Raw genomic sequence first — 13,705 nt, 5'->3', positions numbered from 1 at the left:
CCCAAGCCATATATTAGGAATGCCTTCCACCAGCTTCAGAAGGCAAGACAGCTACAGCTGTTTCTGGACTGGTATAGCATCGAGGCTAGATTATTGCAATGTGTTCTATGTTGGGACGCCCTTGAGGTTAGTCTGGAAGTTGCAACTGGTGCAAAATATGGTGGCTTGACTGCTTGTTGTGTCAGGATATCACCAACACATCAATCCACCATTGAAATAATTACTCTGCACGCCAATTAGCTAATGGGCTTAGTTCAATGTGCTATTTTTGCCATATAAACCCCTATACAGTGGTACCTCCAGTTGCAGACGGGATCCGTTCTGGAGCTCCGGTGGAATCCCAAAGTTTCTGCAACCGGAGGGACCACTTCTGCACATGCGTGAGTGGCAAAAACCTGGAAATATACTTCCGGGTTTGCTGCTTACGTATCCCGAAGTTTATGTCACTGGAGGGATACGTAAGTGGATGTATGACTGTACAGCTTGGGATCAGGATATCTGAAAGATAATCACTCCACATGTACTCAATCCATCACTGCACTCTGCAGTTGAGGAGTTGAAGATGTCCATTCTGCACAATGTAGGAATTGTGCCTTTAGTGTTGTGGCACCAGCCTTTGGAATCCTCCGTTGTATTTCTGGTGCTTACTGAAGACCTTTCTCACACAACAAGCCTTTTAACTCAAGTTCTTACCCATTCTGCATCTGTATTGTATTGTAATTATTTTTAAGTTGTTTGTTATTGTTTTATCACTTGTGTTTTGCTGCCCTCGGCTTCTTTGAGAAGGAGGGTGAGCTATAAAATGAATGAATGAATGAATGAGTAAGGGCTTGGCAGTCAAAGCTAGCACATTGAATTGTTTCTATAAAATAACAACAACAACAACAACAACAACAACAACAACAACAACATATATTCCAATTACTGCTTAAGCAAAAGTGCTGGCACCATATTCCCACCCAGTTGGTGGTTTGACTGCATTGTACATAAGTCTTGAATGGTCACCCTATGTCCAATGCATTTCAATAATCATATGGATATTGCCAGGGTGTGGATAATTGTGGCAACCCTACTTCTGCCCAGGGGGGACTGCAGCTGGTGTTTAAAAACTGTTGAAAACTACTTTGTACCAAAGATGTTGCTTGACTTCCAACATTAAGACCAGTTCTAACATGATGCTCATGCTGCAAATTTGATCTTTATGGGGGACTGAAACCCACCCAGAATACTACTGTCCAGGTCCTTTGAATTGCCTGGGTTAATCACTCCCTCTCCAGTTTATTGCATTTTAGTATCTATATAAAGCTGCTGAGAGACATCAGCCAGGGAATTTGGAACATGGTGTCCCCAATATGTGGATGACACTCAATGCTGTCTTTTCATACTCTTTGCATATTTTCATAAGCATCTGCCTGGCCATCTGACTGGCCACTGTGAGAACAGGATGGTGGATTAGATGTACCAGGGATGAGGGAGATGGCCAGTTCTAGACTGAGTTACATTCCCCCTTATGCCAGTTAGGGTCTTCTTGACACCTGTGGCATTCTCTCCTCTTGAAAGTTTGGTTGTCACCCTCACTACTGAGTGTTCAATGGTACCTTAAGACATATCTCTTCACTCTACGCTTTGGAAGTATTTTAGGTCAGATATGTTGCCTTCTGCTGTAGTGGTTTAGACACTGCTTTACAGTAATGACCAAGGTTTAAACTTTTTAAAATAAATAAATAAATGGATGTGTATTTTGTAAACTACCCAGGAATCTTAAAAGTTGAAGTGTGGTTTAAAAACTGCACAAATAAATGCATTATTGATCCTAGGCATCTGCTTAGCACTTCTATAGCCACACATGTGTTGGATGAAAAGGAGTGAGAGAGTTGTGCAAGCTTGGAAGTGAGATGTCATGAATATCAACAAGCATGCTAATGACATCTCACTCCAAATCCAAACTTGTCATTAGTCAGAGCCAGGTCACCAGTTCTCACAAGTTCACAGAGACTGGGAGAGAGCAGTACAGGGACCTAGGAAGAGGAAAATGATGGCATGTTTAGGGGTAGAGATTTAGCCTCTCATAAAAGAACACAACAAACAGATCCAGGATTCAATCATTCTCCTCCACTTCCCTTTTTGATTCCTCTGAATATTTCACCATAAGTACTGTTTGCTGCGTGAGAGAGAGAGAGGGTTCTTCAGACATCCTTCTGAGTTCAGTAATATGTTTCTAGGAAGAATGAGATGCTTCCTTTGAAAAGCCACAGTGGGGAAAACAGCCTTTCCTTGGCCTCGTCTCAGGTCTTTTGGAAAGACATAGCAGATTTCCTCCCAGCATGTTCCCAAGTGCAGAACCAGCTATTCTTCACGCCTGTTGCATCGTCCGCTTGCGCTTCTTCACACTGTGTAACAGATAGATGCCTGGCCGATTGCAGCCCTGATATTTTCACATTGCTTTATCTTGGGAGCAGAGGCAAGCCGCAAAACATTGTTCATGCCTCTTTCAAGCTGCTAGCCTCCAGAGAGAACTTGAGCGACTGGTCTCTTGTCCAGTACCGATCTTCATTTAAAAAAAAACCAACCTTTTCCCTGTGGACACAATAGAAAAATGTTCACAGAGAACATTCTCAAGATACCAAAAGGTCCTCCATGTGGGCTTATCTCCTTCCAGCACACTACAGTTATACAAAGAAAATATCTCTGCAGTTCTTTAGCTCTCTTATTCTGATGTGTGGTTGATTTTATCAGGCTGGGCATTCACAGAATTGCTCTTTGTGATGGTTTTGTTGCCATCTCTCTGCCTTTCCAGTTTTTCAGCTCCTCTGTACAACACCGCTCTCATGCTGCCAAATGTTGCTGGTAAATAATAAGAAAATTGCAGCATAAAATTTTGGTCAAGGAAGTGCATTGCTAGCAAGTAAAGGCACTGAATAGATATGGTACCAAATCTGTTGTTGCTGTCAAAATGGCAGCCATGCACTTCCTTCTCCCAACCTCACTCTCTTTAAAAACTGAACATCAATACATTGCCTTTCTGGTGGTTTTTGTTAGAGGCCATACATTTAGCATCTCATCTACTTTTGCCCCCACCTCTAAACACATTTACATCAAAGTAAACCTTACACTGATATCAGCAGATGTTACGTCCAGCTAAAGTATGTTTAGAAACACATATCCTTAACTTTTGTGATGTACAAGTTTCAGTCATCATCATCTGTTTATTTCAGCACCATCTGTTTATTTGTATGTTATGTCCCTAAAAAATTGTGCCCCAAGTGGCTAACAGGCAGCATATCAAATGAAGGATAAGTATAATATATAGTAATTATTATTATTATTATTATTATTATTATTATTATTATTATTGGGACGCGGGTGGTGCTGTGGGTAAAAGCCTCAGCGCCTACGGCTTGCCGATCGAAAGGTCGGTGGTTCGAATCCCCGCGGCGGGGTGCGCTCCCGCTGTTCGGTCCCAGCGGCTGCCAACCTAACAGTTCGAAAGCACTCCCGGGTGCAAGTAGATAAATAGTGGGAAGGTAAACGGCGTTTCCGTGTGCAGCTCTGGCTCGCCAGAGCAGCGATGTCATGCTGGCCACGTGACCCGGAAGTGTCTCCAGACAGCGCTGGCCCCCGGCCTCTTAAGTGAGATGGGTGCACAACCCTAGAGTCTGTCAAGACTGGCCCGTACGGGCAGGGGTACCTTTACCTTTTTACCTATTATTATTATTATTATTATTTTAAAAAGACCCATTGAACAGGACTTTCCCAGATAAGCGTGTATAGAATTTCAGCCTTCAGGTTTTGTTTTTTTGTAACTTACCAAATGTGTGGTATGCATTCTGTATATGATAATGGTTTTGAAAATTATCCAAACATGCTGGAAACATTTGACCCTCCTCATTCTCCCTTGAAATGTAACTTTTAATTTATCTATTTCCCCCCTAAGTTTCATTTTTTTAAAGTAAACTGTGAACACAGTGGACTTTCTGGGCAACTTACGACTTCCATATATTACATCAAATTTCATAATGTTATGGTAAGCTTTCAAAAGTGACAGACAACACATACATCTTCCACCAGATCTTGCTTTTAGGCATGGTCATTTATCATATCTAGTCATCACAGTATGTGTGTCATACCAAGCTTGCTCAGGATTCCTTTCACAGGGTACTGAGAACACATGTTCCTTAGGCTACATTCATGTTCACCATACATAGGAGGTTGCTAATTTCTGCACCAGCTTCTTCCCCAACCCACCCCGCCTGGAGGACGCAGATGTTTTAGGCTGTAACAGTTCAGAGCCACAATGGGAGAATTTCAGAGTTCCTATTAGAACAGTGCTGGGGCTAAGACTCTACCAAATAAGGAATACAATAATAAGTTGTTAGCGCAAATCTGCCTGAATGATTCAGCTTGTTCTAAGATGAGAATGCTTCCCCCATTTTCATTGTTCTCTATTCAGTGCAGATTGCGCCATTGTTGTATATGCTGTGCTCATCGTGTATCAGAAACTCAGAGACAATCTTTTCCTCTTGTGGTATAATATAGGGTGCCTGAGGCTGTGTGCACGCCTTTCCATTTGCAGTGCAAAGAAATCGTTTTCCTTAGTATGGAATTGTGCCTGCGGATCTTCAACATGCTGCTTTTAATCTAGATTGGTTTTAGATCCTGGCACCTACCAATGATGGCTGTGGTTACTTGATACTCATATGAAAACCCTCCCTTTGATTAAGTTCTCCACACCACTTCCTCCCTGCACGTCCCCCAAATGAATGAGGAAGGAAGTGGTAACTGCAGTGGCGTAGCGTGGGTTGTCAGCACCCAGGGCAAGGCAAGTAATTTGCGCCCCCCCCCCCCCCGCGCTGCACTGTCCCTCCCCCAGATAGTCCCTCGCTCTCTCTCCGCACCGCACCGCACGTCTGGCACCCTCCCCTCCACAGTGGGCGGCAACCCGGCGGCTCGAATCGGATTCGCACAGCCAGCACTGCAGTGAGAGAGAGTGAGTGAGCCAGGTAGGGGCAGAGAGCTGTGAGTGCGAGAGCGCCCCCCCCCCAGATGTTGCACCCAGTGCGGCCGGCCCCCCTCCCTGCACCCCCACGCTACGCCACTGGGTAACTGGCACTGTGGTTTACACCCACCCACAATGCCAATGGGCAGTCTGGATATACTCCTCCATCTATTTTCAAATAGACCCACTGGGAATCAATCTGCACCGAAATTTTATTTTAGGAACAAAACTTTTTTTTTAACATGCTATTCAGGGGCATAAAATGTGCAACAGGTCCAGATTGTGTGTGGACTAGGTAGAAGAAAAGATATTCATGTACACTCAATGTGGAATGTAATGTCACATATAGCTTTTTCTTCTTCCTAGTGCCTCAATGAAAGGAGAAACTGCATGCGGTAATTCCCCCATGCCTATTTTTTCAGCCTTTTTTTTGTACCCGATCCTTTTCAAGGTCTGCATTTCTCTGTTCTCAGATGCGATTTTTATGTTATGGTTGGAAAAATTAAAATAAAGGAGTAGGGTTTTAAAATACCATGAGCAAAAGCTCTGGAACTTTATTGGCCTATGAATCAGAGTTATTAAAAATGTATTGCTTTGACAACTTCATTACAAGGAGAGCAGTCACCCGATAAGGAGCAGATCTGTGGTTACGTGGGACATTTGCATCACTCAAACTCAGGGGATCGTTTAATAGCCATTTACAGAGTTGTAGTCATATTGGAGCAAATGAGTCTATACTAATGTGTATGGCCTCTGAATCTCATTTTCTAAGGTATTTTTTTCTCACTGAAGACAAACAAAGTTAACATAAACAGATATACCCAATAATTCCTTTGTGTCTTGTAAACATTCTTTGGAACTATGCATCAAAAAGATTTAATAAGTCTAACATTGGTTTAGTATTCATAAGAAAAGCATTATTGTAGTGCTGATAAATGCCAAGACAATTGATTCATCAACAACAGTATATCTGGGTTTATGTTACCTATCAAGATTCCTTTTCTATACTACAAACTTCTGTTTTATTAAGAAGAAATAAATATATTTCTCTTTTATAGCACATGCTTATATCCTTTTGAAAAATCCAGCATAATGTAATCATTAGTGCCAAAACAGGATTGGGAAACCTTGGTTCAAATTCCTACTCAGTCTCAAAGCTCTCTCTCTGTGTGTGTGTGTGTGTGTGTGTAAGTGTGTATATGTGATTTATTTAAAAGAATTATACTCTGTGTTCCCCTTCCGGAAAGGAGTTGCTCAAAATGGCATAAATGGAAATGTAAAAACAACCCTAATTCCACCCAATAAAACACAAATAATCAAACTAAGAACAGCAGTGGAACACAGGAACACACATTGCAGCATTCACGGCCAGTACATTAAGCAGTAACAGAATCAAAAGCTTGTTTGAATAGTATTGCGTTGTATCCAGGGCTTTTTTTCAACTGCGACTCGCAGAACTCTCAGGTGGGCGCCACTGCCATTACAGTCATACCTTGGGTTACAGCCGCTTCAGGTTGCATCTTTTCGGGTTACGGACCGCCGACACCCGGAAGTACCAGAATCGGTTACTTCTGGCTTTTGGCAGTCGCGCATGCACAGAAACACTGAATCACGCTTTGCACATGCGCAGAAGCACTGAATCGCAACCCACAGGTGTGCAGATGCGGGTTGCGAACACTGTGGGTTGCGAACGTGCATCCCGCACGGATCACATTCGCAACCCGAGCGTCCACTGTATAAGACAACAAGGGAGGTGTTCATGGTGAGCTCTTGCACCACTTTTTCTAGAAAAATAGCACTGGTTGTATGCAATGCTGTGCACAGTGGGACTTCAATTTCCTTTCCTTCCCCTGTTTTGGAGGGGTCATGTTATGGAGCTGCTATGAACCGCCCTGAGACCTTCAGGTATAGGGCGGTATATAAATTCATTCATTCAATCCATCCATCCATCCATCCATCCATCCATCAAACAATCAATTAAAATATGGAATGTGCAGAAGGGGCTCAGGGGGATAGGAAAGAAAGTGGACATTCCAGCCAAAGTGGAACCACATCAGTGAAGCCATATGGGAAGCCCAGGACCATACTCCATACACACTGCCCAGACTTGTGCCCCAGGGAGGTCACTTGGTTGCTGCTAATGCAGTGGTTTGACTTCTCCCCTGGAGGCACACTCCATTGTCTCTCAAGACAGATGGATGCCAACACAACTGAGGAATGCTCCCTGTTGTTATTAGATAGCAACGTCATCTCTCTCCCTCTGTGTAATCAATATTATGTGATTTCCACAATCAGGACATAGCTGACATCCTATGGTAAACAGGTGGTTGTCAGGTTTGGTTGTCTCTCTAATTTTGTGTTATGCCATGTTCTCCCTGGCAGCAATTTTGGGTTATACCATGCCCCCATAGCAGCCTTAGCTTAGGCCACACACTGCATGGCAGCCATTTTGGGACTCCCTCCCTCACAACCTTCTGCCAAAACTTGAAATATTCTCACTGGTCCAAAACGATTAGAGACACCTGGCATACCAGGTGCCACCACAAAGAAAGACTTCTCATGCATTGCCACAAACTGTGCCTTACGAAGCAAAGGCACACACGAGTGGGGCACAACAGCTGATCTTAAATGACAGATTCCTTGAAGGGGAGAGAGTCCTTCAAGTACCTTGGCCTCAGTCTGTATAGATTGTATAGAGACATACACATGCCAGTGTGGCCAAGAAATATTCAGCCCGTACACTATAGCTAGCCATGTTATCTGCTAGTGGTACTAGTTGCAGCAAGCTGATAAATTCCCATTTCTGTCTAGTCCAGTTCAGTCCTTCCGGCTGACTTTTCATCTTGATAGGAAAAACTCAGTTAGTAGAGCATACTTTTGCTTCCTTGAACTTTATCTAATATTTTGGTCCTTCAAATGCAGGAGTAAGAAATAAGGAAGCAGTACATTTGATTCACAAAAAATAGATGAAGTTCTAAGCATATGATATACCAAAAGGTTGTTAATTGTACTCGCTGTCATCTGGCAAATGAATGCTACAGTAGTTTCATATGTGAAATGTCAAATGTATTTATTATGCTTACATTACTACACAACACAGCAGAACGGAGCAACAGGCTTCTCAGAATGGATATTGCCTCTCTTTTTCTTTCAGTTTTCATTAATCTCTTTTAGAGAAGCAACTTCTCACTCCCGTAACTCAGGATACACTATAGTACAACCTAAACTAGTGGAATTGCATGTGAACCCTTTAGATAAACAGGATTCTTGTTACACAGATGCTGGGCCACTGGGGATGAAGCACACAAACTATAGAGCTTATTCGGTTTTCGGGTGTCGGTTAGGGCGCCACATGTAGCCAGAGATAAGCTAGCAGGTGAAGACAGGAAAGGAAAGGACTATGGACATTCCATTCCACTTCTGGATCTTCTGTGTGGGTGAGAACAACAGAACACTTGGCTTTTAAGTTTTGTAGCAGAAAATTTCTGTTGGCGTGAGTTGTTCCTGTATGGTAGCACATTGTTCAGGGGCCTATACATAGGCCATCTGGCTGTGTACTTCCTGAAAGTACCTACAAAATGCAGGCATGTTTCACTTGCAATAGTATAATGATACTCCAGACTGTGTAAGTTGACATTCCCCTTCAAAGTTGCCATCTGGATATACTCTAAGGAGCTTCCAGGAGATGTTTTTCTCCTGGGTAGCTACAGGCTGATTTTGCCCCTGACCTGGAGAAGCTAACCAGGAAGGTGTTCAGACTTCCCAGTGTCTGTTCCACATGGCCAAGAGAGCATATCTATAATTTAAAATATGGGTTGTCTGGAAATGGCCTGAGATACTCCACTGTGCCATGCTATTTCTCAACAATTAGAAACAAGTAAGAATAATGAAGGTGGAGATGTACCTCAATAATATGAAGAGGATCTAACACATTGGAGAAACAAAGTGGAATATATTATATAGAACCTGGCAGGGTTCTTGATGACAGCCATACAGCAGTGCTTTAAAATTCATTTATTAGTGATATTTACTGAGGCACTGAATGGGTTCTGAAGTAAAACAGCATAATTAATTGATTAAAGTTTAACGCAGTGGGGAAGTGCGTTAGAACTAAATACTGTTTCTAGCATCAGTTTGAATTAAAACCATCCTGAGCTAAAACCATCCAGAGCTAAATTAGGAATGTCTGTGAGGAGAAAGAAATGTTGACAGGTCTGAATTATCATATATCAACACAAATGTTTTAAGGAGGCTAATTCATTTTTTAAAAAAAGAAAAACATTGGCACTGTAAAATATATTTGTGAAATCTTTTTTCTTTCTTTCCACGTCCAGCCTGTTGAATTATGGATTTACATTATAGAGTTTAAAATAAAGTAAGTCATTCACACATGTTTGTTGCAAACCAGAAGGGACAACAGACATAATTAATAACTGTGTAAATTATTTATTTTACACCATTAATTATATTATAGTTACATTATTACTTGAACAATTTATATACCACTTTCCTCTCTGAGTTCCCCAGGAACAATATGCTGGTATGTTAAATACAAGCACCTTATTAACAGCAGAATTCAATTCAGGCATTTTAGATGTAGATATTTACAAGTGGAAATATCCCACTCGTTCCTCTTTCCCAATACAGAGATGTTTAACCTGACATATTGCTCTGTGCACAGTTCTTCTCTAATTGTCTGAATTGACTCTATGAGTAGCATTTTAAAACTTAAAGTGCAGTGGGGCACTTTTCCAAAATATATTTAATATTTTTTCTATAAAACCTTATCTAATACCTAAATACTTTTCTATATAAAAACAAGTTATATGTAGCTGTTGATTTTGGAAAAATTATTCTATTTCCACCAGGTTGTCATAACCGCCACAAAATGTACATCAACGTTAGGAGAAATTTACATGCTGATGAATGTTGATGTATATTTTAAAACAAAAAGCAATTGCTGCAAAAAATGTCGAGAACCAAATCTAGATTTAGAAAGATGAAAAAGTAAAATTGTTCAATTCAGCCACCCCTGCTTCAAAAAACAGATTTGTGCACAATCCACTTTGGTGAACAGGGGATGGAGTTACTATAGATGAATATCTTCTCCTTGGTCTAACAGTTGAATTAAACAGGGTTTTAGTTAAACCTATAAATTCTTCCCAAGCCTTGCTTCTCAAATCTACTAATTTGGAACTTACGAGATACTAAATTAACCAAATGGCTTTTAGTTGCTATATTGGCCAGGTGGGTTTTTCTAAAAGTGCTGCAGGAATTCATGGAGATGAGGGAGTCCACTTTGAGCATTTATGAGATTAAAGTGAAATGAAAGGACTCTGCCAATAAAATGTAAGCACCACTGTCTTCCACAATAAAAGGAAAAGAAATATAGTAACCTGAAAGCTTTATTAGAACTCTCCATCCATCAAGGCAGAGGACTAGGCAATGTAGTGTGAGAACTGCAAGTGGGATTTACCAAGAAAATAATAGTGTCTTCCAGTTCTGTAACCCTTAGAAAATGTACAGTGTATTTTATTTACATGCATAATTTTAATAAACTAGTAGAACGTAACAGACAGTGGGGGATGGGGGCAGAGAAGGCTGTCCAAGGAATGGATTCTTGCATGCAAATTTTCATTTTTGGGGTGGGTTATGTTGAGAGTGTCAGGTTCAACTAAGTTTCAATCAGTATAGACCCATTGAAATTAACAAACATGACTAAGTTAGGTCCATTCATGTCAGTGGGTCTACTCTGAGTAACACTTAGTTGAATGCTGCTTAAGAATTGCAAAAGGGACAGTAGCATTTAATGCCAGGCAATTCATTTAACCTATTGGGGTGGGTAAATAGTAAAAAGTTAGGGAGAGGCTGTAGCTGAATGGCAGAGCAACTGCTTTGCCTCCTAATGGTCTCATGTTCAAAAATTAAAGCATCTTTCATGGCTTCAAATAATATTCATATATTAGGGAAATCATGGAGATAAATGTTTATATAAACTTCTTTAGTGCAACATTATTGTTTAAAAGAGAAGAGTGACTGAATTACAGAATGTCTGGATACACATTCAACAGCATAGATGGAATGAAGAAACTCGGAGATTGTGTAATATCCCTTTACCACAATCACACCAAGAAACAAATGAGTCTTTGGGTGCCTGCTGTGTTTGCCTTCAGTTGCTTGAGTCACCTGGGCACCACTCATTCTACAAATGATCCTTATTGTACTTTAAATTGAATACAGTCGTACCTCGGAAGTCGAACAGAAACTGTTCTAGAAGGCCGTTCGACTTCCAAAATGTTTGGAAACCAAGGTGCAGCTTCCAATTGGCTGCGGAGGCTCCCAATTGGAAGCTCCTGCAGCCCATACAAAGCCATGGAAGCCACGCCAGACATTCGGGTTCCAAAGAACCTTCACAAACCGGAACACTCACTTCCAGGTTTGCGGCTTTCGGGAGCCAAAACGTTCGACTCGCAAGGCTTTCGTCAACCAAGGTACGACTATACAGAGATTTAATGGTTGAAGGTTTGGCACTGGACTTAAAAGACTCTTTCTAGTTCTCTCTCTGTGTGTGTGTGTTTGTTCTGTGAAGAGCTATGCCAGTGTAACCTTATATAATTGGAAGTTTCTTATTTCTGAATGTCTGGTTATCCCATGGGCTATTTTGAGATAAACGAGTTCCAAAGCTTTTGTTCCACCTCTGCAGGCATGTCTGGTCAATATTTTTCTTAGAAACATGTTCTTCTCTTGTTTTCTTTTCTTTTTGAATTCTTTTCTTGACCCCACAGGAGATTAGTTTTAGTTTTCCTCTGCATGAGAGATGAGGACCCGTAGCCCTCCAAATGTTGCAATCCAGCTCCCATCAGCTCCAGCCAGCATGGCAAAGAGTCAGGGATTATGGGAGTTGTAGTACAACAACATCTGGGGGACCACAGGTTACCCATCTGTGCTCTGGACCTTGACCTCAGCCTAAACATGTCTAGAAAACAGAAAAGTTGGCATAAGTATCAGAAAACCCAAGCATGACCCTGACTTTCAGAACAGCTAAAGGAGGCAAAGCAAATGGGAGTGCAGCTCAGCTAAGATTCCTTATTATGCTTTTTAATTTTTCCATTTAATGGCCACCGTGAAGCAGCCATGGAGGAATTTGTGTGACACATTTTGGATATTTGACTTGGTAACTGTGAAATTACATAACTGTCAAAGGGGAGGAGAGCATTTCTAGTTAAGGAGATATTGTCAAACTGCTGAGATGGAGTCTAAGAAAAATTTCCTCTAATCAACTGATGCATACTTCTTCTCACGCTATTTTCTGTGGAAATGTGTTTCTCTTGACAAGCATGAAAAGCCGTCATATGATAGTTTATTGACTTTGCTCTGTGTTATCAGAGGCATTGCAATTGTTCAGCCTTGAGGAAGACTTATTTATATCCTGATGCATTGTGGTCTTATTTGACTGCTGGTCATCTTCCCTCTCTTTCAGGAAAGTAGCCTACCTAAAAATAATTTAATTAGTTTAATTATGTGGATGCCAGTTATATTAAAAAAATTAGCAGACCTCAAATAAATGTATTTTTTCTCCACGCTAATGCTGTTTATTACCATCTTTGACTTCAAACAAGCAAATGCAAGGCATTTTCCTGCTTTCCATTTGCTGATCTTTGGATGCTGAATATCATGTGTGAATACTATTAATGAGTGACGAGAGAAGTGGATAGGATAGACCCAGAAAATTTTGCTGACATCCCATAGGTTAGAGCAAGCCTGGTTTTGTTTTGTTTTTTTCTTTCCTGCAAGTCTGCCTAAGTCTGCAGTCCTAACACAATTGCCTGGGAGTAGGCCCCATTGAACTGAATAGGACTTATTTCTGAGTAATGTGGCTAGGATTGTGTAGTCAGTTTGCACCTATTCATTTAAGGTGGTGCTCAATGAAGTAGTTCCATTTTTACAAGGATTTCCATCTGTGCAATAGAGCTTACCCTCCCTTTCTTCTCTCTGTGCAGCCCTGCACCCTCCCCAGATTTTCTCTGGAAAAAGCAAAGAATACTTTTAGGGAGCACACAGGGAGACAAGTGTGTCAACTTGCACCCACAATTGAGGGGGTCAGGGCTGTATGCACGCCGTACATGCTGACATCACTCGTGCACACTGCGTGGCATCCTGACATGTCATGTGCACAACCGCAGTGAAATTTTATGGGGTTGCTGGTTCCCTCCTTTGAAATTGGGACGCATGGTCCCCCGCCCCACTAGATGGCGCCTTCAGGGAGAGGAGAGGAAGGGACACTCCTTAGCACATCCATAAGTCCTTGCACTAATGGAACTACTTTACTGTATGTTGTATATGCAAATTTGTGTCATGGGCCTTCAGCCCCAAGTCTTTGACTTAACATGCTGGTTTAAGACTCTTATGGAACAACCTACTGAAAGCCAGGGATGCCCTGTTGCACCTGATCCCATTTTCAAAACAGAGAACATTTTTCTGTTTCATTTTTGCAGACTGCAATGGCACACTAGGAAGGAAGTCTATGTGTTAAAATAGTTTGATTCTTCATTTACGATTGCAGATTTCATTAAATAATGGCATTGAACAATTCCAGTATCTAATGAAGCCTCACTCTTAACAGGAATTTACCAGAACAAAGGGATTATTAATTGCTGGAAGATTAATTCAATCCTTGCAATGATCTTCTGACACAATGAGATTATATAC

At 41.4% G+C, this 13,705-nt stretch overlaps 1 protein-coding gene across 8 annotated transcripts in view; it reads left to right on the top strand.

Annotated features, from left to right (window-relative positions):
* STS (steroid sulfatase) overlaps positions 1 to 13,705 on the top strand; it is a 91,368-nt gene that overhangs the window by 70,105 nt on the left and 7,558 nt on the right. The window lies entirely within an intron of this gene.

This window comes from Podarcis tiliguerta, assembly GCF_965153285.1.
Source record: "Podarcis tiliguerta genome assembly, chromosome: 4".
Taxonomy (NCBI): Eukaryota; Metazoa; Chordata; class Lepidosauria; order Squamata; family Lacertidae; genus Podarcis; species Podarcis tiliguerta.
This window is presented reverse-complemented; position numbering and strand designations above follow the sequence as displayed.